Raw genomic sequence first — 25,729 nt, forward strand, 5'->3', positions numbered from 1 at the left:
CTAAATAAATCTACATCTACAGAATACCTCAAAAGCCGCCACAAGGGCGTAGGGTGTCAAAAACCAGTCCTTTCTCAGTTACACTCTTTGAGATCAATAATAAACATACACACTTATATATAAATATATAAGCTAGATCCATAAACCCATGCAACACATATATATTGCAATCTTTGGTGTGTTAGAGGAAAGTTGTATATTTTTCTCATTGAATTTATAAATTGGAAGTGGTTACATATCTAAAATTATGTACCATTAGAAAGAATACTTGAGTCGTTCAGCAGTGGTATTTATCTCTCCTATTTTATCCAGATAGTCTCATCTGCCTCTGAAAGTGGGGCAATGATGATTCCCTCGGTGCTACAAGTGAAACTGGCTGTTCTGTACTTCTCTAATAATATTAGCCATGCTTACTCGTTTCGTGGCTCTCATGAATAACAAGAGATTCGCCAGGGAGAGGAAAAAACTCCGAATCGAGACGGACAAAGCGGCAGGAAATCAGTGCGCATTCAGGGACAACAGGGACTGGAAGAGAGGAGAAGAGATGAAGTGAAAAGAGAATCTGGGAAGTCCTCGAAGCGGAAGGGGAATGTAGGCCGATGGAAAAGAGGGGATAAAAGGAGGCTATGGCGCGGTATGACGGCTAGACGCCGTTCTCCGCTCCTGAGCTCCGAGATAGCACGCGCCCTTGCGCCACGCACCGACTCCCATCGTCTTGAACAACCGACCAATGCGTTGCGAACGGATGGGACCAGATACCGGATGCTGCTCCAAACAAACCAGAGCGGATGGGTATACAGTGGCTGGAGTTTATCCAACCCCTGGGGCCAATTTCATTTTTTAGTTCAGCGGAAAGGGTGGTGGGCGGGGGGTGGGCCTCGATGGGGGGTCGATAGAAATGACATACTCCCATTCTTCTCAGGAGACTCTAAACCATTCCGTCAAGAGTCACGCGCACACTCTCACGAGCCGTTCCTTCCTCAACGAAACTCCTCCCCCGTGGAGATTACCATCGCCATAGAAGCTGCCAACATCCCACAGCCTCTCACCAAATCGCACGCGCCTCTGGGGCATTTGTTAGGTATCGCGACGGTGTTGACGGATCACCCCGTGGGAGTATGTTTGGTGCCCCAGGCGATACGTTATGAGAGGTTGCACGGGCTGAGGGGTATCACTCTTCCCGTAACCGGTTCTTCAACGGCACTCTCCCATCACCCCGCACCCCGGAGGTTCCGCCACTAGGTTGTTGTTTTCGCGCGCTGGGTCCACGCGACGCTGGCGGGAGTTTGAAGGAGAAAAAAAGCACCACCAGACACCTCTTCGGCTAAGTGGGATGCGGGAGAGGCATATGGAGATGAATGGCGATGAAGATTTCCGTCGGTGGCGCTCGAGTCGAGCCGAGGGAGTGTGCAGTCAGGGGAAGGGGGATGGTGGAATAATACTTTCGCCCCTTTCACTGCGCTGCGGTGCGAAGGAAAATTAAGAAATGAAGTGGGGTGCAGGATAAAGATTGGGCTGAGGTTGAGGAGAAGGCCGAGGAAGGGGGTGGAAGGACTATGAAGGAGGAGGCTTGGGAGGATTAAGGGAGTCGCGGGAAATCAACACATTTGCTGGGAATGGGTAGTTCAAGTACAAATGTACAAGCCATTTCCTATTGAAGTACTCCACTGAAAGTTTCATCAAGACCTCCGAGTAAATCCACATAATTATGTCATGATTTGGTCCCAATGGAGAACAAAAAGATTTTCTTATGGAGTTTCAAAGGCAATCTGATTAAATTTCCATTGGTGCCCGCCGTTGAAGGAAATAGGTTCACGGCAAATATAATCGCGCTCTAGCTTTTCAACCCGGTTTCTCATGCACAACTGAAGCAGTCTTATTTTTATTCATCTAGATATTGCCTCCTTAGCGTGGATGAAGGAAGATTGTGGTAACCCGGGGTGGTGGAAAATTGAAATTTCTTTTTTTTTTTAAGTCTTGTCGCGGGACGAGGAGGTGAGAGTTATCCTCCGGGCCATCGAAAATTGGATAAAGTTATTTTATTCTTAAGTATCACATTTCCGCTTATTTCCTTATGGTAGACATCATGTTACATTAATCACAACGCGGAGCTTGGTTTTATCTATAATTTAATCCTACATCGCCTGAAATTCACAAATCAGGGAAAATCCTGGAAGTTACTTTTCTCGAATAGGTATACCTTTTGCCTGGTTTAAATGATTGTGGTTACCAAAACAGATAATTAGATTACAATTGTTTGTTGTGGTCACTTGTTACTTCCATTACATATGAATGTGTGACAATTTCGGGATGGTATGCTGAGCAAAGATCTAAAATATTTTTCCCCTGGTTGATGTTCTTATTATTTGGCTCATTGTGTTGGCGGTGAGCATGTTAAGGGTAGACTCTCATGAAAGTCAAACGCAGGAGAGTTGGGGAAGGCGGAATATCTGGAAGATCACAAGTCCAAAAATATTTCTTTGACCGGGACTTGAACCAAGGATCTTTTGACTTGCCTGGCCGATGCTCTAACCACTTGACCTAATCTGCCAGATTCCGCCTTCCCCACCTCTCCTGTATTTGTCTTTTATGTGTGTTCCTATCCCTTTTCGTTATATTTATAAACGTGTGAATGAATATATATATATATATATATATACAGGTATACCTATATATATATACCAGCGTTTACTCTCAATGCCGCTACATTTAATACGATTCCTAAGATCTTTGTATTTTTTAAATAGAACGACGCGGCCGGTGTGCCGAAAGGCGCAGTGAATTTGGTGACCTTCTTTGATCATTGTTGTAATGGAGTCATTCAGAGGGGTTGGAAGGAGCGTTTATGATATCACACACGTTTGTGTACAAAGAAATCAGCATATTTGATATTTTGGTCATAAAACAGGCAAGTTTAGAATCGATTGTTTAAAATATGCTCCACTCCAACAAAAGTCGAGAAGAGCTTCTTGAGAATCATTCATTGTCATTTTTAGATCTGCGGAAGCTATAATAAGTATTAGAGAAATTCCTTGGGAGGTTAAACTTACACAGTATGGAGATTATTCGTGAAGGATTCTCGGGTCTTCCACCGGGTCAAGGGTTCCATATTGGCCGACGTTTCGATGCCCGACTCGTGCATCGTCTACAGGGTTGATGGCTGCCATTCCGTATTTGGCCGTCTTATATACCTTATGGAGATTATGTCAGGGGTAGAAAGGAAAGGAATGGGGGTCTTGGAATAATGAGAAAATTTGTCCGTATCGTCAGCCAGGCACAGATCCAAGAGAGTATGATTAGTCCCAGTGTGATGCGTTGCTCCATATTGCACAACATGAAGATTATTGCAATAAATATATTTTGTAAATGGATCCTATCATAATTGCTATGCAAAAGGTCAGCATATAAGTAATCACTAGCAAAAAGATTTTTTGACATGGAAGCATTTCGTGAGATTACACGTTTTAGGAGGTCGATAAACGACACCAAGCAATAACTTGGAGGCGTTTGAATCACAAATTTCCTGGATAATGCATCCATATTGTTGCACTAATTTTCCAGGAGATACACAAGCAAAACGCTGGAATTTAGAGTATCCCGTCCATTGATACCAACATCCCCGCCACCTTTTCCAGCTTGATGTTGCATAAATAGATAAAATACATCCAGCTTAACCAATATCCTCTTTAAACCAAGTTTCAGGCGTGCGGATAATGACAAAATTTCTACTTTGAAAGACTAAAGAGAACTCATAAAAGAGAGAATAGACGAAAGACTGTAAATGGTGAGCTAATAGAACGAGTGGATACTTTCGTTTATCTTGGCAAAAATTTTGAGAAAGATGGTGGGTCATACGAAGAAATTAAAAGCCGTCCGAATGCCGACAGTAAGGCTGTTGGTAGCTTGTGGGCATATTAAAATATAAATGTTTGACTAGGGAAGCAAAAATGTTAGCGTATCAAAGTGTATAGCTACCTAAAAATTACACGGGAGAGAAATATTATATGCCTATTCTTGCAGAATGCCTATGTATTTAATAAAGCATCTATGCCGATTGAAAGTGGATTCGGTGGATATGAGGATACTTTAGGAGTGTTTGTGGTTACAATATTTGGGATAGAATGACGAATGAGGGTGTCATGAGGGCAGGCCTTAGATGCAACGTTAGAATAAACGTATATACATGGGTGCTAGACTAGTTTGGTCATGCTTAAAGAGTGCCTGACAGTTAAATAAACGAACTGATACATGAGAAAAGATTCAAAGGCATGAAACGAATGGGCAGGCCGAGGAATCTTTGTGTGAATTTGGCCTCAAGATGAGGAATATTAGGAATACAGGAAAAAAATGATATGATTGGAGTAATTTACGAATGAGAGAAAGGATAAAGTAGTAGGTAAGTAGTAGAAGTAGATAGAAAGTGGCGGCATCGAAGAAATTATTTGTGACTCATTTATCTTATTTTAATTTGAAAATTTTCTACTTTCTGCTCACTTACAGAACTTTGCAAAGGGTGTACATGCATGAAAATTCCTATTAATAAAATAGATTATATGATGATGACTAAAATAAAGACACCAAGAATGCTGTTTATCCACTGACGACCCTTAAGGCTTAGCTGCACGCTCGTTGGTTATTTCCTTTTTTCTATAGGAAACCTTATTTCAATTAGCTCTTAAAGTAGATATTATAAGGATTGACCTCTTGCGACCCATTACAACCAAGATATTTGGGAGATTTCTTGTTACCATTTAGGTTTAAAGGACAATTGACGAGTTATATAACTGATGATTTATATTTCAAAGACAATATCCTTCAAGATTTAGCCGTCTTGAAATAATTACTCAGATTAAAATTACAATGAAAGGATGTTTGTAAATTGAAATATCTATTATTTCGTCAAAGAAAATGTATATTAAGCAGCAAAATACTGACTGAATTGGGCCTCCGTTTATCAATACGAAATTACTTTTACAATATCAAGCAGGGCAGTTTACATGAAGCGAAGGACTGAAATTTTTATGAGAAGTATGAGTTTGAAGAACAAGAATGAAATACTCGTAAACCTTCAACTAGAGTTTAATTCGAATATTCAAAAGTATCATAGGTAGCCAGAATGAAATGATTGCTTTTTTCAGTTTCCAAGTAGACATTTATGTAACTTTTCCTTCCTTTGCCCTTGTGTGCATTTTATGTCGAATGTTCCGGGAATTCTTCAGCGATACGAGCTATTTTTAATAGAGACACTGTGAAATATTACATCAACCAAGCGCAAAGAAAGAGTGAGCAAGATCACGAAAGGTGAATGAGAAAAAGAACACTTTCTTGAAAATCGTCTCAGAGCCTACTGCTTGAAAGTGTGAAGTAATCACATCTTACCGAAACGCGAGTAGGTGTATTTGAGCAAACAGCGCTGAATTTCGCATTTAATCGACACATATGCCGATACCGCGAACTCGGTTAATTCCCGAATTCTGTCGCCGATAGGACCCCATACAACCGATGACTAGGCTTGAGGCTCCTCACATTCTTCCCTTAGAAACCGGAAGCCGAAGAAAAAGATCTGATGAGCAGCGCAGCGTAAAAAGATTGATGGAGAAGGAAAGAGAAAGTGTTTTTTTCAAATGGCGAGAACAAGGCAGAGAAAAGCTTTCAAACTACCTGGGCGATTGCTCACAACTCAACTCCTCGCGCTTTACCTGTTACAGTGAGAATTTACGAACGAAACTTTCCTAAGTTCGCTCCCCGTGCTTATTTCGACCAAGAAGATTTGACGCTGGCATCATAAATAACAAAGTAACAAATGCGACTACATTGTTTCCCTCTGTTTAGAGTAAAAACTTTTCTCCCGCCCTTTTTCTCTGATTTTCTACAGAAGAATAACATGGTCACAAAAAACGCGATTCAAGACAGCGTTCCCAAATAAAAATTTTCCGTTAGCGGCTAGGAGAGAGCAATTGTTTTTTCAATTGTATGCTAAAAACATCGGGGATAAATGTTATAGTTTTTGGAATGATCAAGATATGACCTAATAATTCATGGATTGTTAAACGTAAACCAATAGCAAAATATTGACATTTTTGTGACGAGCTGTTAAATTCTGGGATATTTTTATGACCTTATAATAACTTGATTCAATTATTTCATAAAAGTGTGGTTTTCATGATTGTTCTATGATTCTTTACTTTTAAAACTGATTCATTTCATATGGAAAAATACTCCATCAGGGATTAGGGTTTTTCATGTATAGAAAAAATGCTTCCTCATTCCCATGAATTATCAAGATATTCCCAGCCGTAATCAGGAATGCACAATTTTGAATATTAACCTTATTAGGTATTCTAACTTTTGACAATATACGAACCGAATCATATTTGGCTTGAATATTTTACCCTAAAACATGCGAATACTTTACACTTGATCTTCTTAATTCGAATTTATTTATTCGAAATAATATCCAATTCCGTAAATTTCAGTCGTATACGAGTGATTACCAAGTTTCAGAACAGGGGTATCAAAGACATAAATGAGTTAGATAGGATATTTTTGCTGTTAGATTAAAGAAGATAAACTCTTTCATAGGCATATTATCTGGTGGAAATATCTACTGGAAGGGACATTGAAGAAAATAAAACAATTTAAAGGAGAAAGTCTGACTGTTGATCATAAGGTGGACTCATACGTGTAGAATCTGGGAACTCAATTTTGATGTGAAATAATGAATACGTTCATTTGTTTTAATACGAGACAACTTGGAGAACTGCAAACACGTTTTATTGCATCATTTCATTGATGAATTTCTACCAACTACTGTATTTCTTCGCATGAAAGTAAATGTATATATGTGTGCATATGTATGTATACCTATATATGTATATATACATATATATATATACATATATATATATATATATAATTATATAAATTATCCTAAGCAATTTTAATTTTTCTTAAATGATCTTCGTATTGAGGAGGTGAAAGCCAAATATTTACAACCGTACTGAAAAAGGAAGCAAATCTAAAATTACAAACTAATCCGGAAAATTGAAAAGGGCTCTTAATATTATCCATTAGTAGTTTATATCAACTTTTAAACCTTTACCAAGTAATGTAATTGAAGTAAAATATCCACAATAAAAGAATTAATTTCTGTGGAAATATGCTAAACTCTTTTCTAGTTTGCTCATACATTTGCATTCTTCACACAACTCTTTAGACCTTTAAAATTATTATTAACATGCTATTATCATCACTACCATATTATGATCGATTGTATTGATACTTTAAAGTGCTGAGCATTGCAGCAGATCTCGGTCTTGCCTCTCATTTATTCTCATCTCTCTTATGAACCATATAAACTGAAAATTACCAGTGGTTCAAGGTTTTTCAGTAGCGTTTTAATAGTCTCATGTACGTGATGCTGCTGATATGGATGATATGTACGCATGGTTCATAAATTTGGGAATATTTTACCTTCCCTAGATTATTTCAGTGAGGAGGAATAAGTGGGGTTAAAAATAATTTTCTACACATGTGGTGATGATAAAAAGTACGAGTCATGAAGTGAAATTGATTGATGAATGAAAAATGAACTCTGTAAACGGTTTTTAAATTATTTATGAACCAAATGTACCACTGTACGGAAAAACAAAATGAACGCAACATGTCGATTGGCATGTTGATTTTGTTTTCCAAGATGAAATAATGATCGACACCCAAAGAAAATAAAATTTTCTAACACTGTATCGGTATATAAAATACGTAATAATATATGGTAAAGTCGGATTGCGTGCATATATTATTCCTCCGTCCTCCAATGGCATAAAACCTCATATAACCTCTTCAGCAATATTATCTTTGAGGTTTCTCTGTCTTCTTAGAATATCTCTACCAGCTTTTTCCTTTCGTCAACGTTATCCAGAACTAATTCTTTTTTTCCATCTACACCTCGCTTACATTTTCATCCTGTTAGCACACATCTAAAAACTCTTCAAATAAGAACATCAATTCCTTGACGATCAAATTTCTGAACCAAAAACTCTACATTTCCAGGTTTCATTAATCTATCTCAAAAATACCTGTGCTAGAACATTGGCTGTAAGTTGTTCCTCGATCTTTGAATATAATTATTTTAATCCTTCCCCTTAACACCTTGCTCCTACACTAATAATCAACGATTAGATTTCTAAAAAATGGAAAACTTTGCAATCTGCTCATTTCGATGCTCTCATGCTTTAACATTTAACCACTTCCTCCTAATTTGCAATAAAATTATTAATTTCCTATCTTTATGATTTTTTTCCATCCCATGCAATGAGAATTGGTCCCGTTTTACTTCTAGGCATGTCTATAATTTCTTGGGTAACTGAGCAACTAAATGCTAAAAGATATTCACGAAAGCAGAAATGAGCCCTCCTTAACAGTTGAATAGAAAGTGTTTGGTGTTCCATAAAAAGTCCGCGGTCGAAAAGAGTCTACATATGTGCAGGCAACAAATCCCCCGATCCGGAGAAACATCAATTTTAGTACTAAAAATAGAGGTCGCTAGTTTGAATTCCCATTTAACAAATAGAAAAATTATAATTGGAGGGGATTTCAATCTTCCATCCATTGACTGGAAAAACTATAGTTTCATAGCAGGAGGTAAGGGACAAGGAGTCATGCGAGTCGTTGCTTTTTGTTTTCACTTCACATACGCTAAACCAGTACTAACTCCCACCAGGAGGAAACAATATTCTTGATCTAAGAGCCACAAATTTATTCAAAGTCGTCCTTAATACTGCAACATTTGATAGACTTAGCTAACACGAAATAGTTTTAGCTGAAATTAACTTGATGATTATGAAAAATTAGAAACCCAAAAGAAAAATTTACTTGTTTGACCAGGCCGATTACGTAGGATTAAGGCGTGACCTACAGCAGTCTTATGGTACATTGAAGGAAAGCAGTAGAATCAGAGACAGTGATAGTTTGTGGAATACTTTTTCCAACGTATCACGAGCTGGAATAGAGAAATACACATCTAGTAAATTTAAAACTGACATGAGGGAACCTAGACTGTACGACGTAGAAGTATGTAAAGCATTAAAACACTAGAGAGCATGGTATTAAAAAATGAGGAGATTACAAAAGGAATAATCTAACTATAGACACAATGAAATAATAGATAACTTTAAAACAACCAAATAGTTTGCAAGAATAACATGTCGCCAGGCGTTAATAGAATTTAAAAATAAAAGATGGGGGTGCATATTCGGGCGATATATCAAAAGCGTTTTTTTCGTATATACGGGAGGTTTAGGGAAACAGGTCGATAGTTCCATCCCTAAATAACAATGGGCAAATACTTAGCACCAGTTTAGAAAAAGCTTAAACATTAAAACACTATTTTCAAGTCTTTTTTTTAGTAATCGTTCAAAGGAGCAATGCTAGTATAACAACTACCAAATTGCTCCCACGAACTTAGGTCTGAAATTGTTTTTTTTTCTTGGAATTCGAACGCCAACGAAAGACATCAGTCCAAACAAATCGCCAGATCCTCATCAAACCCATGCTCACTTATAAAAAACGATGACCTGTGAAATAACTCCTTCCCTGGAACTTGTATTTAATAAATACCTAAAGAATTGCGCAGTACCCAAAACCTGGAAAACAGCCAATGCCATTCCCATGTTTAAAAAAAGCGACGGAGAAGATCCTAGTAATTACCAACCCCTCTCTCTCACACCCTTCTCATGCAAAATTTTAGAGGACATAATTGTAAGTTTAATCATGAAATACCTCGCTTCTCAGAAATCACTTACAAAAAACCAACACGGTTTTCGAAAGGGTAGATATTGCGAGACCCAACTGGCACTTTTCGTTCACGATATCTCGGGAGAAATAAGTTTCAGGTCAATGCTATATTTCTAGATTTGAAAAGGCATTCGACCTCATAAAAAGTTGCTCAAAACGTTGGGAAGCTACAGGATTGATAAATGCGTAATAGAATGGTTTAATAACTTTTCAACAGGCTGCGAGCAAAGGGTCGTTATATAGGGGGTATCATTGGACACAGTAAACGTCCCACAAGGAAGTTTTTTTGATCTACTATTGTTCCTTTTATCATATGTGACGTCAGGTCTCAGGTTTCCAGTAAACTTCGTCTATTTGCTGACGACGCCGTGATATATAGGGAAATATCTAGTCATGAAGAAAGAGTATCATTAGTTAAGGACCTAAATGAATTTTGGTAGTAAAACGATACTTGGGAGTTAGAATTAAATTTGAATATATGATACGATACATTTGGGAAGGAAAAGTATTTCACCAGAAAACACACTATACAGGGAGCCAACGGAACGCCCACGGGGAATCGGTAAAATACTTAGGTGAAACGGTTACCATAGATGTGTCCTGGGGAAAATACATTCGTGAATCTGCGGAATAACTAATAAAAAGTTAGGATTCATAAAAAGAATACTTGGAAATTGCAACGACAGGTTCAAAGATCTTTTTTATTTCACGCTAGTTAAGTCCCACCTAGAGTATGCTGCAAGTTTATGGGATCCTAATGAAGTAGGCTTAATTTCGGAACTAGATCAAGTGCAATGAAGAACCGCTAGGTTTGTGTAAAGTTGTTATGAACACGGTAGCAGTGTCACGACACCTTTGAAAGAATTAGGATGGGAGCCAATAATTAACCGTAAGCGTATATATAGGTTCAATTTACTGCATACATTTGAGACTGGGTACTTATTTGAGGATATTTAGGACATATTACAGGCCACCACTTACTACAGTATATCAGATCACAAACGTAAAATCAGGGAGCTTTGTTGTAGGATGGATAGATTTAAAATGTCGTTTTTTTCTTGAACCTTTAGAGATCATGCTAGACATGACAGCAATCTCGTAGGAGATTATTTGAATTGGTAGTGTACATATACTTCGATATCTTGCATGTTTTTTCTGTACGTTTTTCTTTTTATTTAATAGATTCATCTTTTTACGAGCTCTACAGCATGACTTGCATGTACGTATCCTGTTGTTACATGTTTTTCCATGATCCATTTTTATGCAGAATCAGCTATTCGTTTTAGTATGGAATTACTGATGGTTACCAATGCAACTACGCTAAGTAATATTCTACAAGTTGAAGAAAAAGTTTTAAAGCACAGCTTTGAATCATAACTGACCCAAAATTATTATTATTAAAAGACTATTATCTAATAGAAATTTAATCTCTTGTAGCCATTAAGGCCCTTATAATTACGTTTGTCTTAAAGAAAATCATCACCCGTCATCTTTAAGAAAATGTATGGAAAATAGACATTGTAAGATTGCATATGAAAAATACATTCCTCCAATTGCAAATGGATGACTCAAAATACCCAAATCTATTTATCTCTCTTTTTGGTGTTCTGTATGGTTTATCTGAATAAAAATACCTGCTGTTTCCTCTCGCGTTCAAAAACTGAATCCTTTCTGGCAGTGACCTGCAGGCGATCTGGAAAAAGGAGGAAGACATTAATGGATTAAATAATGAATAGAATATTTATTTAACGTATTGACTCTACACCTGAAATTCATTCCCAATGTATCCTGCATATTTGATGAGAAAAAATTGGGAATGAACTTCACTTACGTCGACAGTCACATTTATCAATGCTCTTTGCAATTTTTCCATTTAACAATTGGAATCGGAGTGCAAACAATGAATTTTACCATCCCTAGTCGTAGTTTGCATATATGATGCAGGTGGGTGACCCAAGAGCAGAAATCTAATACCAGAAATTATTAGCCTTAGGTGAATTCAAAATTTTTCCGGAATTCTTGGAATGAAATAGCGGTGAACGAGAGATTTTTTTAAAGCCTCTTAGGGAAAAGAGTTTCACCTTTAGGACGAATAATCAATGTCAAATCATAGGAGAGACTAGTCCCTGAAACCTCGAAAACACGACAGGCTCACTCGGAGAGCGTCACTAATAGTACGCGTGAATGCATAGCCGTGATTAATTTTCCCTATTTATCCCTCTTCCACGCCGGCGTATAGACACCACCGTCTTATCCCTGAACCTATGCTTCAGCCTCTACGATTGACTGGGCCGTCCTCCAACTCCACCCCCTCCTACCAACTCCCCGCTTCCAATCGCTTCACGGCACTTCAATCAGCGGGGAGGAGGAAGCAGAGCGAAGGGGGGGGGAGGGAGAGGGGGATGGAATGAGGCGTGGGTGGTACGGTAACGTGATACTCATCTCTTTCTCAACTCTGCGTAATGGGGTGACGCGACATCGGCAGCGTACGGGGGAGGCGCTGATTAACTCGGCGCGGTGTACCGCGCACGTCGATGAACTGGGCGAAGGGAGAATGTGGGAGCGGAAAATGGATGTGGAGCGGAGTGGGACAAGAGAGGAAGGGGACGTGCTGTGGGTTACGGGCATTTAATTAACCCCTGGCCGTCGTGATTTGCAACTTGAAGGGAGAACGCCCCTGTCCTCCTGCCTCCGGACATAGAAAAAGAGTGGAGGAGAATCATAGGAGAGGGAGGTAGTTTGAGTGAGGGAAGGAGAGGGACGATATGTTTTACCGCACGCAGAAAAAAAACAGCGCCGAAAGGTTTTAATCCATGTAGTGCCCCCCACCCCCGGATTCATCCTCTGCCGCACTCCAGAGAAAGCTTTCGCCGCGTGCCGCGGCTCGCCCCGCTTTCTCTCTTTTTCCTTTTATTTCCCCCATTCCACGACGAGCCTGCCCCTTTAATCCCGCCTATTCCGCCTCAATTTTATGCCCCCTGCGTCTTTTATTTTAGGAGCGATGCTCCGCTCACTGTCACTGCCACGCTTGTTCCCTTTACCCGGGCCACCGCCACCACCGCTACTCCAACCTCCCCCGGACTGCCCGGCACAGCGTAAATGCCCGCACCAGCTTTCGCTTTTTTTCCGCCGGGGCGGCTACTTCTCTATTCGGAAAAAATATTACTCCATGAAAACTTTTAGTGATAATGACCCCAAGACAATTAGTTTAGAAACCTTTGGTAAACACCACAGTGAAATACAAGAACAGAATAGTAAGAGCAAAAGAATAATTATAATTTCTTGAATTACCAGCATGCCCTTGTTATCCATTAGCAAGGTGTTCATGTGCCCATTGTTAACGCTTCACTCGCTTAAGGTTGAAAATCTCATGTTCCTAAATAATTTACGCATAATATACATTTTCTTAAACTTTTCGCAGCAAACATATTGTACTGGACTTGACAGTTGATGGTAAACGTTATCCCGTGCTAAGTATTACGAAGTGAAAAAGTCAGTAATGATGTGTTTACTCACTGCTATATAAACTTCGTTTTTTAAACAAAAAATGTTAATCTTTTGAATACTAGATGGTACGTTTCAAGAAATAGGTGGATAGTGAGCTAATCAAATCGTGGCGGGGGAAGTCGAATAGGTGGAAATTTTGAGGATACTTTACAAGATCTAACTCAATGCTAAAATTACTATCGTTGATACGACAGATGGATTAAAAATCCTTTTTTTAAGTCTCTTATCGGTTAAGGCTTTAAAGCTTTTACGTGGAGGTCGTACCGCTCCTATAAATCCTCACTCACAAAGGAAAATGTTCCCTGTTCATTTTTTCCCGTGGTTTTGTTTTTAAAATTTATGGCCATTTTTAAAATTTCGGTTGGTTTTCGGTAATCCTAACTCACCTAGCCTATTTTTATCTTAAGCTATATATTTCTTCTAACATGCTGGCTTGAGTACCTTATAGTATACGAATTTCCTGGTCTATTTATTTTCCCTCTCTTCTCTAAGCTTTCCTGGGCCAAATATTTTAAAATTTCCGTCATGCCATCACATCTCCTGCACCTACCTAAAACGAAGCAAAAGCTGTCTCCCTCTTGAATTATTTCCGATTTATTTACTAACCCTCTCTCGGCTGGATTCCACACCATGACGGAAAATTCCAATATCGGTCGAGCTATCGTTTTACACGCCAGTTCTTTCAAGTCTTTAGAAGATTTCCTCTTGCTCCGCACGATAAAAACGTTTTGTGAACGCACTTGCGATATTTTTTTCAATATGCAGTCTCCCCTTCTCCGCCGCCCTCGCTCAATCTAACTCTTCGGATAATTTCGGTCTAACCCTCATCACACACCTCTTTCGGCCGCTTACGGTTGCTCGCGTTTTTCTCGTGGGATGAGAGGGTGACAGTGGGGGATTCAGGGAGAACTATTCGATGGTGGTGGTTGGTGGAAGGGAAGAGACCTAGGTGTGCTTTCGAAAGGATTACATACGCGAGGATCCTCGGAATGTTTCTTCGCCCGGATCCCTCCGCGGGCTACAATCTCGCTCCGCGTGGACCTGGCGTTCAGAATTTTCTACTCAGGTTGGCAGAAGCTTAAAAGCTCAGGAGGCAAAGCTAAGTTTCCTGGAATTATTAGCGCCCACTTAGATACTAAGGAACAGGCCAAAGTTGTGGAAATACTTCCTTTGCTTGCCTAGGAAATGGTCTAATTTTCACATGCTCCGTTCCCTTATTTCTCTTTACTTATTTACGTCCATTTAACGTAATGTTCACCGCATTCATCTTTTCACACTCCTTCCTTCACTTTAAGATGTTACTAATAAAGATATTTTATCTAAAGAGGAATCGTTACTATTTTCTATTTGGCATGATCAAAATTTCAATTATTACATTTGCAATTGTGCACATATCAGTTTGTTTGTTCCTTTCTGACCCTTCTGAACTTTGGTGCTTTAATCAAAGAGTGGATAATAATATTTCATTAAAATTTCGTTACTACCTTGAATAAATTGTTTCAATTTTAAATATATTATTTTACCGATAAATTAGCATGAATGTAGGGGATGTTTTTTCTTGGTCTGAATTATTAAAAATAAATGCATATCATTAGATCAAGAGTAACAATTTAACTTAATAAATATATCCTTTAAATATTAACTCAATTGCTATGGACCAAGAAAATTGGAATTCCCTTAAGATACATAGCAAAGTATACATTATTTTCTCTATTTTATACATGGATATAATGAATGGACTCTTCATCATCAGAGGTAGTAATTTATGCAAAGACTTTGCTGACTATGATTCTCTTCTAGTGCAGACCTCTTTATGTCCACGTAACTCCGCTATCATTCGCTCGAAACATTATTTACACACTTCATTCTTGTATTTATCTTCATTTCCTACTTTACATTTTCACAATAATAGCATGCTCCATTCTTCAATTATTGATTTTAGGACGTTTTATATTTGGATTTGGATAGGGAAATAAAGATGTATAAAAGATCATTGTGTAACCTCAATTGTTTTCTTTCTTTCCCTATCAATTTACAGAGAGTTACGAAAGAGACAGTCTTTGAGTGCATGTTTCGTTATATTATTGAATTAAACAAGATATCTTATTGTGCTTCCAATTAAATTTTACCTTCTTCTAATCCCCTCAAAATTATCTGAGGATCATTAGTTTTGATCGTTTAATCTCTATCATTTCTCCAAATTCACTCATAAATTCAATATTTCTGCGGATTATGTAGATGTAGATTATACTTCGAATGATTCTAAGGATTAAAAACAATATTGATGCCTGGTTATGGTTAATAACATTAAAGATAGAAAGATATTACAGAAATATTTTAAGATTTACTATATCTTAAATTACATGATCGAATATATGATTCCATAAAAAAATATTGTGACAGTAGCTCATTTCCTTTGCCACCCCTAAATTCCTTCCCCAATTCTGCAATTACAGCGTTACCATATCTCCAGGTTTTCTTTAAAACTTCCTAACTTTAATCTCACTCACTTCTAAAGGTTACCAGAATCTTATGAAATAAATACGGTATGCGAGGTCTGTCCGGAAAGGATCCAGCCATGCAATATTTTGAGGAAAATAGTTTACCTAGAGCAATGAGGCCAGAGTCCCTTTCGATGCACCCCTCTTGGGACGTTACGCAGCTATCCCAGCGTCTCTTTCACTTTTCAAAACAATCAGCAAAGTCCTTTTTCTAAATGGTAATCAGCTGCCTCATTGCTCTTCCTTTTCTCAGGTGAACTTCAAGCATTTCGTGCAGTTGCAGAGAACTTACTCTAATCCTCAAACGATAACCCAGGTTTTCAAAAAACGTCTTAATAGGACTGAGTCATGTGTCTATGACTATAACCCTGAAACAAAAGTCCAGTCTTTCCAAGAGTCGATTGACAAGATGAAGAAGAATTCGACGAGGCAGATGATGACCATTCCGATTAATTTGCAGAATGTTTAGGAAAGTGGAAGGGACGCTGGGATATTTGTGAGGTCCAATGTTTGTTGGTACTTCCAAGGTGACTGAGGCCTCATTTATGTTATTTATTTATTTTGCATCAGTCCGAAAAGAGCACTTCGACCTTTACGTCAGACTTTCGACATTTATATAAAAATTTGACAATTATATGCACCCAAGCCATAGGTGGAGGAAAAACCACCAGGGCGGGAATAAAACCCGCGACCTCAGGCTTGGGAGATGGGGTCATTGTTCTAGGTGGACTATTTTTCTCAAAATATTTCATGGTTGGATAGTTTATGGATAGACCTCGTATTTTACTCGTGATCTTAATTCTTCAAAGGCACACGAAATCCTAAATCACAGAAATCGCTTCCATTGACACACCACCCTCACAAACCTGCAGTTTCTGCAGCCACTGACTCGCCACTCATATTTTTAATCCATTCCTCTACGTGGAATTTTGGGCTGAAGTTTTGGAGCTTTCGGATAAAATGAAGTAACTGTAAAATATTAAATAATTCTGTCACTTTGACCTTAAAATAAAAAAGAATTATCCTAACGAAGCGGAAAGTTAAGTTTTGATTTTATGCATTGATTAAATAATGAAACAAAAGAAAAATAAATATAAATATTTGGAAAATAAATAACTTATATAAATAAAATCAGAGGACGTAATTTGGCCTTGCTTTTACAACCTGTAATAACATTCTGTTTGGATGACACTCTTGACTGTACCCGCATAAATTTTCCGCATTCCCCTGGAAATTTTTTTTTGCAAAACATGAGATTTTTTTGCATATACTGTAAATCTATCAGGAGGTTATTTAAAGAGCCTCTGCTAAAAAAATATCTCCAGAAATCATCCGACTAGTTAGGAATGAAGTCGTAACCTCCTAGTTATAGTCTTTTTACTCTTTACCGTTACTTTCTGGAGCTAAAAACTTATCTTGAGGATTTATTCAATAATATTTGGGTTTGAATATACCCTGTACGAATGTCGTGCTTAAGCAAAAATCTCATTTCGATGAGCGAGTGAAATTAAAATTAAAAGAATAAGGAACTGAAAAATTACCCTATCAATAAATCCTTAAAGCAAGAAATAATAAACTAGCTTTCCTCTTCTATACTCATAATTATTTTTAGAAGTTAATTTCTCCTCAGCGACAAAATTCAAGTAAAAATTCTCATTCAACATCCTGAAATATTTTTAGTCAAAACTGACAACTAAATCATATTACACTTTCACGAATTTCAATATAACCACACCCATAAAGGGCATTATTGTAAGTAAGCAATAATGGTGAACTCTGAAATTAAATTTCTTTATTACCTCATATTTACGTATGATAATGACGGCAGGATTATTAATTTGTGGGAGTAACGCTGAAACTGATTGATGAGTGAAACCGATCTACACATAAGCCTTGCTTATTCCATCATATCTGGGAAAATCATTTTAGGATACTGAGAAATAGTTTAAACTTTTTATATTTATACAGCCAGACACTTTGCAGCACTTTCATATAAATATTTGTTCATACAATTTGTTTAAGATCAATATTTCATGCGCTACCTCCACCATAATGAAATAAATACCTATGGTACGCGCATTTGTTTTTGATAAATAAAAACCTAAAATCAATGGCCACGTAACGGCAATATTCCAACAAAAACTTGGACAAAACCTTACTTGGTAACATATTCATGATCCTTTCACACTGTTCCTCAGAGAACGATTGGTAAAATAGCCTGAATGTAGATTATCAAAGAAAGCTCTAATCTTTTTAATAATATCATGTAATATATACTGCCCTTGCATATTTTTTCCCCTGGACACTGCTTCCTGCATGCTCTTGCAATTATCATGCTCCCAACAGCTGTTGTCTTGGAAGCATTTTCGGGAATATTCATTGCTTTCTCGGTCTACCACTTCCTTTTAAACCACACTCCTTGCCCATATTTGACTCATTTACTCTCTGAACAAGGTCTCTAAATCTACTTAATACCCGGCAAGGCGCCTCATGGACGTATGGCGGGGGTGTTAGGACACTACCCGTAATTAAGAAAAGAAAAAAACAGCATGCAAAAGACAAATATTTATACCATCCACAAACAAAACATGGTATACATTCACGCAAAAACCCTTACACTCCACACACATACAAACACACATCTTACCAACTAACATACTCATGTACCTGAAATCTTTGCAATATTTAATTTTGTTCCGACTTGTAAAATATGTGTTATTAATATTTCTAAAGTGACTTCGGTTTCTTGCTATTATGATTTCTGATTGTTCGGGGAAAGAATGAGTAATTGCATCTATCTGTGCTGTAATCTATCTCCCTTATTTTATCTTTGTGGGGTGTTCTACATAAGTAGTGGGGGGCCATAATAATGTCTTCAGTGTCATCGTTAAACTCGCTTGTTCTGAACCTTTCGAAAAGTCTAAGTTTCGCTTGTCTCTTCGTACTTCAAGTGGCTCCCAGCCTAAATCCCCTAAGAGACCTATCACACCTGTATTCTTATAATGTATATTAAGAACAGGAGAGGCCCTATTACAATTCCCTGGGGGACGGCCAAAGTTAAATCTCTATCCGTTGAGCACAATTCATCGATGGTTACTATTTGTTTGCGTTTTAGCGAGAAGTTTCTAATCCAATTAATAATTTTCTCATTGATTCCATAGCATTTAAGTTTGTGTAACAATTTATTGTGTGGGACTTAATCGAAGGCTTTTTTGAAATCTAGGAATACTGTGCGTTGTTTTCTCCCGATTTAAGTATATCGTGAATGAAAAGACATCATTGTGTTTCGCAAGATTTGCTCTTCCTAAATCCGTGCTGGTTGTGGCTTAGTATTTTCCTACTTACAAGAAATCTCCTAATGTAACTGAAATAATGTGTCTAATATTTTACAGGAGATCGATGTTAAGGAAATGGTTCGGTAAATGGATGGTTTATCCCTATCGCCGCCTTTATAGATGAGAGGTATATGGGCTAGATTCCAGTACAGAGGTGCTGAGCCTTCTTCTTTCGATTTTGGAAAAACAATTTCCAAAAACGGGGAAATGTATTCAGCTAATTCCTTTAATATTCTAGCAGGAAGTTCTTCCGGACCAGGTGCTTTGGTTGCTTTGATACTACGGAGCAGATGTTCTATTCCCTTCTTGGTCAGTGTCATATCGCTCATGTGTTCCCCGGGTGGGTGTGGAGGATCTTATGGTGCGTTTGTGTCTTTATTGTAGACACTCAGGAAAAACTTGTTTAAAATACTTGCCTTTTTCACGCTTCTGTATTAATTTCTCCGTTTTATGTCTTCAAAGAATGTAACAGTTGGCCGTTTACCCTGTATTTCCCTAACATAGGATCAGAATGACTTGGGATTTTCCTCAAGATATTCGCTTAGAGTTTTAGATTTAAAAGAGTGTAGTGATGTGCGCATAATACTTTTTGTCTTACTACGACATTCTTTTAGTTGCTGTTTGGATGTATTCATATAAACTATATCGTCACTTTTAAAATTCTTTATCGTCACTTTAAAAAACTTTTAAAATAAAATTTTTTTTTTCTCACTTTAAAATTAAAACTTGACTGTAGCTTTCTTTGCCTTCTTAATGACGATCTGACTTCCCCGTTGTACCATCTAGGTTCCTTACAGTCGCATATAAGTTTGAATGGTATTGACGTCTCCATTCCTTCGCTTAAAATATTTAAGAAATACTTCCAATTGTTCTCTGTATCATTTGTCTGAGTTTTTTTCTTGCTTTCTGGTAGTTTTTTTCTTAAATATTCTCGTAGTCCGTTAAAATTTGTCTTGTTGAAAAAGTGCATTTTACGCTTTTCTTTTTTTATTTCCACGAACTTAGATTTTAACTCTACAAAATTAGCCATATGGTCACTGATTCCGTCCATCATTTCAATGCTGGTTACGAGTTCGGGTATCACAAAGACATCAAGTATGCTGTGGTCCCGTGTTGGTGATTTAAAAATTTGCTCTAAAGAGTGTTTTGCGAATATATGAAGGATTTCTTGGCATGAATCTCTGTTTTTGGCAGATTTTGTTACACAGTACGTGCCCCAATCAATTGACAGTAGATTTGTATCACCAGCGATTATAATAATTCTGTTGCTCAAGACATACAATACGCTTCAAGGTAGATCAATAGGTCAAACCACCATAGTACGCTTCTCGTATATTTGTATATTATCGATTCGTCCTGATCATATACCTCCATTATTCAAACATTCCTTTTCCTGATTTCATTTTTCATTTTTTATGATGAATCTGCATAGCTGCAGTATTTCTTGTTCATTACACTGCGTTGGTACTTAACCTTACGCTAAAAGACTCAATTTTCACTTGCCATGCAATAATATGAGGAGGAGTAAACTTATTTACTCGTACTCGCCTATTTCCATTTCTTTGGGAAAACACTCATTTTTTTATAATTCAAATACTTACAAAAGCCTTTATACTAAAATTTGCAAAATGATATCTTTTCATCTGTACTTATACGAGTATATTCCCCATTAGTTTATTACAGAACCATTGTGCCAATGTCTAATAAATCAGAAGAAGTCGTCAAAAATGTGACGCATCATAGAAGTAATTTATCATTTACACATTTCCTTTCTCTAATATTTCTTTCATTTTTACCATCGTTGGCATAAGTGAATAGTCGATTAAATCTCTTTAAAACCTCTAAACGCTTGCTCTTACCTTCGGTCTTGCCCTGTTAATTTCTTAAATGAATCCATGTGAAGCTCCAATAAATTTTTACGGGTGGCGACCAAACGCCCCCCGCCACACGACCTTGCGACGACTTGCAGGGTATTACGTAGATGTAAATTTTCACATAATTCATTCTTTTCTTGGGATATGGAGTGAATAATTATGAATTACCCAATGTGCCATAACCATGGGTAACAATAAATATTTTAAAGATAAAATATTACATGCAGCGTTTCAAATAATTAGCATTACATTAAACACTTTTCAGTTTGTGCTCTGTTACAGGACCCATGAATTCGCGCTGGTGGATGGGAGTGATACTTTTATGTACATGAAAGTGATTTTTTATTTTATCGAGAGGTGTCGACAACACTTTCTATCGTTTTGGTATCAGCGCTCGGCGGGAAGCGAGGAAGAGCCGAAAGTGGGTTCGCGGGATTTGAGGGTAGGCTAAGCTCCCACGGCCACGGCACAACGGAAACCACCGCTCGTTCCAGTACGCGGCATTCCTGTCCGTCCCCTTCCCCCGAGGGCGGCTCAAAATCCGCTCCCCCACGCACTGCTCGCCCGTCACATCCATTTTGCCTCTAACCATCGCGGAATCCTCCTCGGGTTCACCTCTCCGTGCATCAATTCCGCACGACTCCGCGCCTCAACCCTCCACCCCCCCCCCCCCCCCGCGAGAGCGTTTTGGCTACGTTCCATTCTTCGCATTTCATTTTGCCTCGTCTCCCCACAGAATTCATCCTTTTACCCGTCATAATGCGGAAGACTTCTCCGAACCCATTCTTCCCGCCCGCCCCTTCGCGTGCACCGCCTCCCCATCGCATATCCGACTTTCGCCCATCTCCATGCCCAACCCTCCCCCTTACCGTACGACCGAGTCGACTGTACCTACGATGAGTGCCGATTTTGGACTTTTTTGTACGATCCCGAGATTTTGGAGTTTCTCGCGCCCTTTTTCCCTTTTCGAGAGAGGCCTCTTCATTTTTCTCGAGTTATATTTCCATACAAACACATACTTTCCTCTTCGGGCGTGTGTCCAAGTGTGCGACCGCGTGTGCAATCCTCACTGCCGTTACATCCGGAAAGCATCTCTCTCCATCTCTGACCATGGCTGGCTCTTCTTCACCTCATTTCCTCCTCTCCCCTTCGTAGGACATATCGAAAAGACTTCTCTCCCACTCATCCACCTTTTCAAACCCTCCTCCCCAACCTCCCCGCGCATCACGCGGGAGAGAGAGAGAGAAAGGGCTGATTACTCTTTTTCCTTCTCTGTGGGAGTGCCCGCGGACTCCGAATGTTCCACCACACCCTCCCTTGCTCATTCTCCTATCTTCCTCCCCCACCGAGTTTCATTATACGAACAAAAAATATCCCACTCACCTGCGGTGGTGGTAATGGCAGCTGTGCTTTTTTCCTTTCCTTTCGTAATCCGCCCTTCATGTTCACAACAAACAAAAAGGAAACAGGAACTCTTAGCTCGTCCATCGGGCGCGGTAGGTGGGGGAGTTAGGAAGTTTTGCACAAAGGTCAGAAATGACCCGCTCATTGCAGAAATGCAGGGTTTTGCTACTAGAAGGCTGTACCCATGTGCTGTTTTCCGTAAATTCCATTGAACTTTTGCTGGCAAAGTTGTGAAAAATATTACCTCCTCCTCGAATAGAAAGAATTCACTCGCTCCAAAAAATACTAATTGCTTTTACCTCCAGAATTTTTTCGGCTTTCACTCAAAACATTTTCATCTCATTTATTAACATGAGCAGGCGTGTGAAACTAAATTTTCCTCTTCAAGCGCATATGTGCACGTTACGGAAGTTTCCTGGATGTGAAATTAAAGCCATGACCAGGCAGGAGTAATGTTGCTGGTGCCATTTCTCTCAAATGGGGATTACTCTTCAGGGGCTTAGGTATTTCTTGAATCATTTTTAATTTCCCAACCAACAGATGAGTGAGACCGCTTTATAACTGGGGTTGCCATGATTCCAGAGTTGGTTGCAAACATAAGACTAATTATCAACCCTAGCTCATATTATGATGATGAATGAGAGGGTTCGGTGCTATATTTAAAAAAAGCTTACTGTTGGTCCATTGATACTGTACACAATATATTAAATAATATAACGATACACGATACGCGCAGAAGAAATGAAATAAATTATCACGCTTTATTAAAAGAAGGGCTTTAAAAATTGAAATATTTGCATCAAAATTCTACTTAACGATCATAAATATACTTGCATGCCCCACCGTAATCATAGTCAAAATCCTACAACAAACATTGACTTAGAGACGACGGTCACATTCCGCCAATATTGTTTTGCCCCTTTAGTTTGAAACGTTTTGGTAACAATAACCAACAAAAAAGGGAATGAAATGGAAGTTTTCCACCGTTGTTGCCAATCAATCAGCGCAGTGTTATATGCGCAAGGCGTCATTATCTTCCAAGTCCCATCGATCATAATCCACGGGACACCGCCTGGGCCCATTTTGAGGCGAGCTACCAATAACCAATGAAGTATCCATTCAAAATTCTCAGAGTAATTCACTTTGGTGATGATGGATCAGCTCACGGTGGTGAGAAGGATAACATCACAGCATTTTCAAAACAAAATAATAAAAACTGTAGTTTTTGAGGAATTCTATGACAAAGACGTCCTTCGAATACATTCACTATGGTAATTCACAATCATTTAATTTAGCGAACTATTTAATTTGCTAATCACATGAATTACTTCTCTATAATTTCAATGGAAACGTACTTCTTCCTTTCCTTAGAACTCACGCGAAAAGAGAATACTTGTAATTCATTCACTGTCTTATCTGCTTTATGAAACTCGTACCAATAATATTTTACCGTAAAACCAAATTATATTGCAGTGTGTGGTGGTTTAAAGAATCAAATCAAAATTTAACTCTTTACGTAAGGAAAGCCTTGGGAAGTCGACTGCAAGTAGACCGAACATAATTCAGAAATATATAGATGTACTAATGTCTTCCACGAAGAAATGCATTTACATTTTCATCAATTAACTTCTCTTTTCATCGCACGGCGCATGTTCCATTTTAATATGTTCTTTCATGCGTGTGTGTAAAACTTGGAAGAACAAAATAATACCTATTTCGAATTAAACACAGTCAGTACTTACTACGGAAGAGGAAAAGTCGTCACTGCCCCATCAGACTTTATCGGAAAGTATAATTCAATTTTTTACTCAACTGTTGATTTTGATGTCCAGCAAAAAACAAACCTACCAACTAACAAAAAAATTGAATTTTACTTTTCGATAAAGTTTCCGATGCAGCTGTGACATCTTTCATTCTTTCGTAGTAGGTACTGGTTAAGTGCGTTTCATTCGAAATAGGTATTATTTTGTTCTTCCAAGCTTTACACACACGCATGAAGGAACATGCATATTTAAATGGAACATGCGCCATGCGACGACCAAAGAAAAGTTAACTGATGAGAATGTTAATGCATTCCTTCGTGGAAGACATTAGCACCTTTTTATGTCGAAATTCAGATAGAGGCAAATTAGCAAAGTTGAATGACCTATCGGTAAAATAATACTAATACTTAAGGTAATAATTTCACCTTATTTTAGGGCAAGGTTCCTCAAGATAGAGACGTTTTTACGCTACATTTTCACTAAAATGTCCATCAAATTCTAAGATCAGAGTAATAAATGCCATTAAGTTGTTTCAAAGTTCGCAGCTTAGTTGCAGAAATCGCAATGAGTAGCATAAATCACAACTTTATTTCAGTCAAATAAAGTATTGGCACCTCATCAAATGGCTGCCATGCAGTGTTTCCCAGAAAGGCAAAATGCATCAAAATTATATTGGGCTGAATAGCTTATTCTCCCCATGGAATGGCAAAAAGTTCAAGTATTTTTTATACCTGATTTAATTAATTTGTGCACCGAAAACTATTCCAGCAAATAGAACATCGGATTGAATGAATCACTTGGATTACGCCGGCTTCTTCTAAAACAACTGTTTCGATGAAAGTACGTATTTTTTGTACTTAAGCTAGAGCACCGAAACGAACGCCAATTTCACGCGCAACAGTTACTTATTTAAGGTTAGAAGGTTAATTTTAAATGTTTGCTTAGTAAACATTTGCTTTAAACGAACACCAACGCGAATAACAGACAAACAGGTGAGCTCACTAAATTAGTATGCTTTTAACCCCAATCCAGCGGGCGTGATGGAAAACAGGGGTTGAAGGTGACGAGGGTGTATCAATTTGGTTATTCCCGGAATTGTACATGCATCTCTAAGCAAACACGAACGCGAGGAAGAGAAATCAATGGAAAGATTAATCCTAAACAACTGAAAGGGGAGTTGAGGAGATGGGAAGTGGGGGGAGGGGAAGGGACGCGTTTGTCGCGCGGGATATTGGAAAAGAGTACGAAAGGACAAGTTTGGGTGAGCGTACAAATGGAAAAATTACTTTCCCGCAACTTTCAAAAGTTTGCCAATTTTCCAGCTAGTAAAGATTTATCGTATTATTGCATTATGTACAAATTAATAGCCAATTCTACCAATATATTACAAATGTAGATTGTCTAATTAAGGAGACTATTTTTTTTGGGAGAGATAAGACCTAGGATTCGAAGATAACTTCATTTGATTGTTTCATCAGACAGATTATAAAATGAAACAACAAAATATCTATTCTGTAAAATTGAATATCCATATGTTGATTCCCATTACT

The sequence above is a fragment of the Hetaerina americana genome, unplaced genomic scaffold (assembly GCF_022747635.1).
Source record: "Hetaerina americana unplaced genomic scaffold, ioHetAmer1.1.p SCAF_3, whole genome shotgun sequence".
NCBI lineage: Eukaryota > Metazoa > Arthropoda > Insecta > Odonata > Calopterygidae > Hetaerina > Hetaerina americana.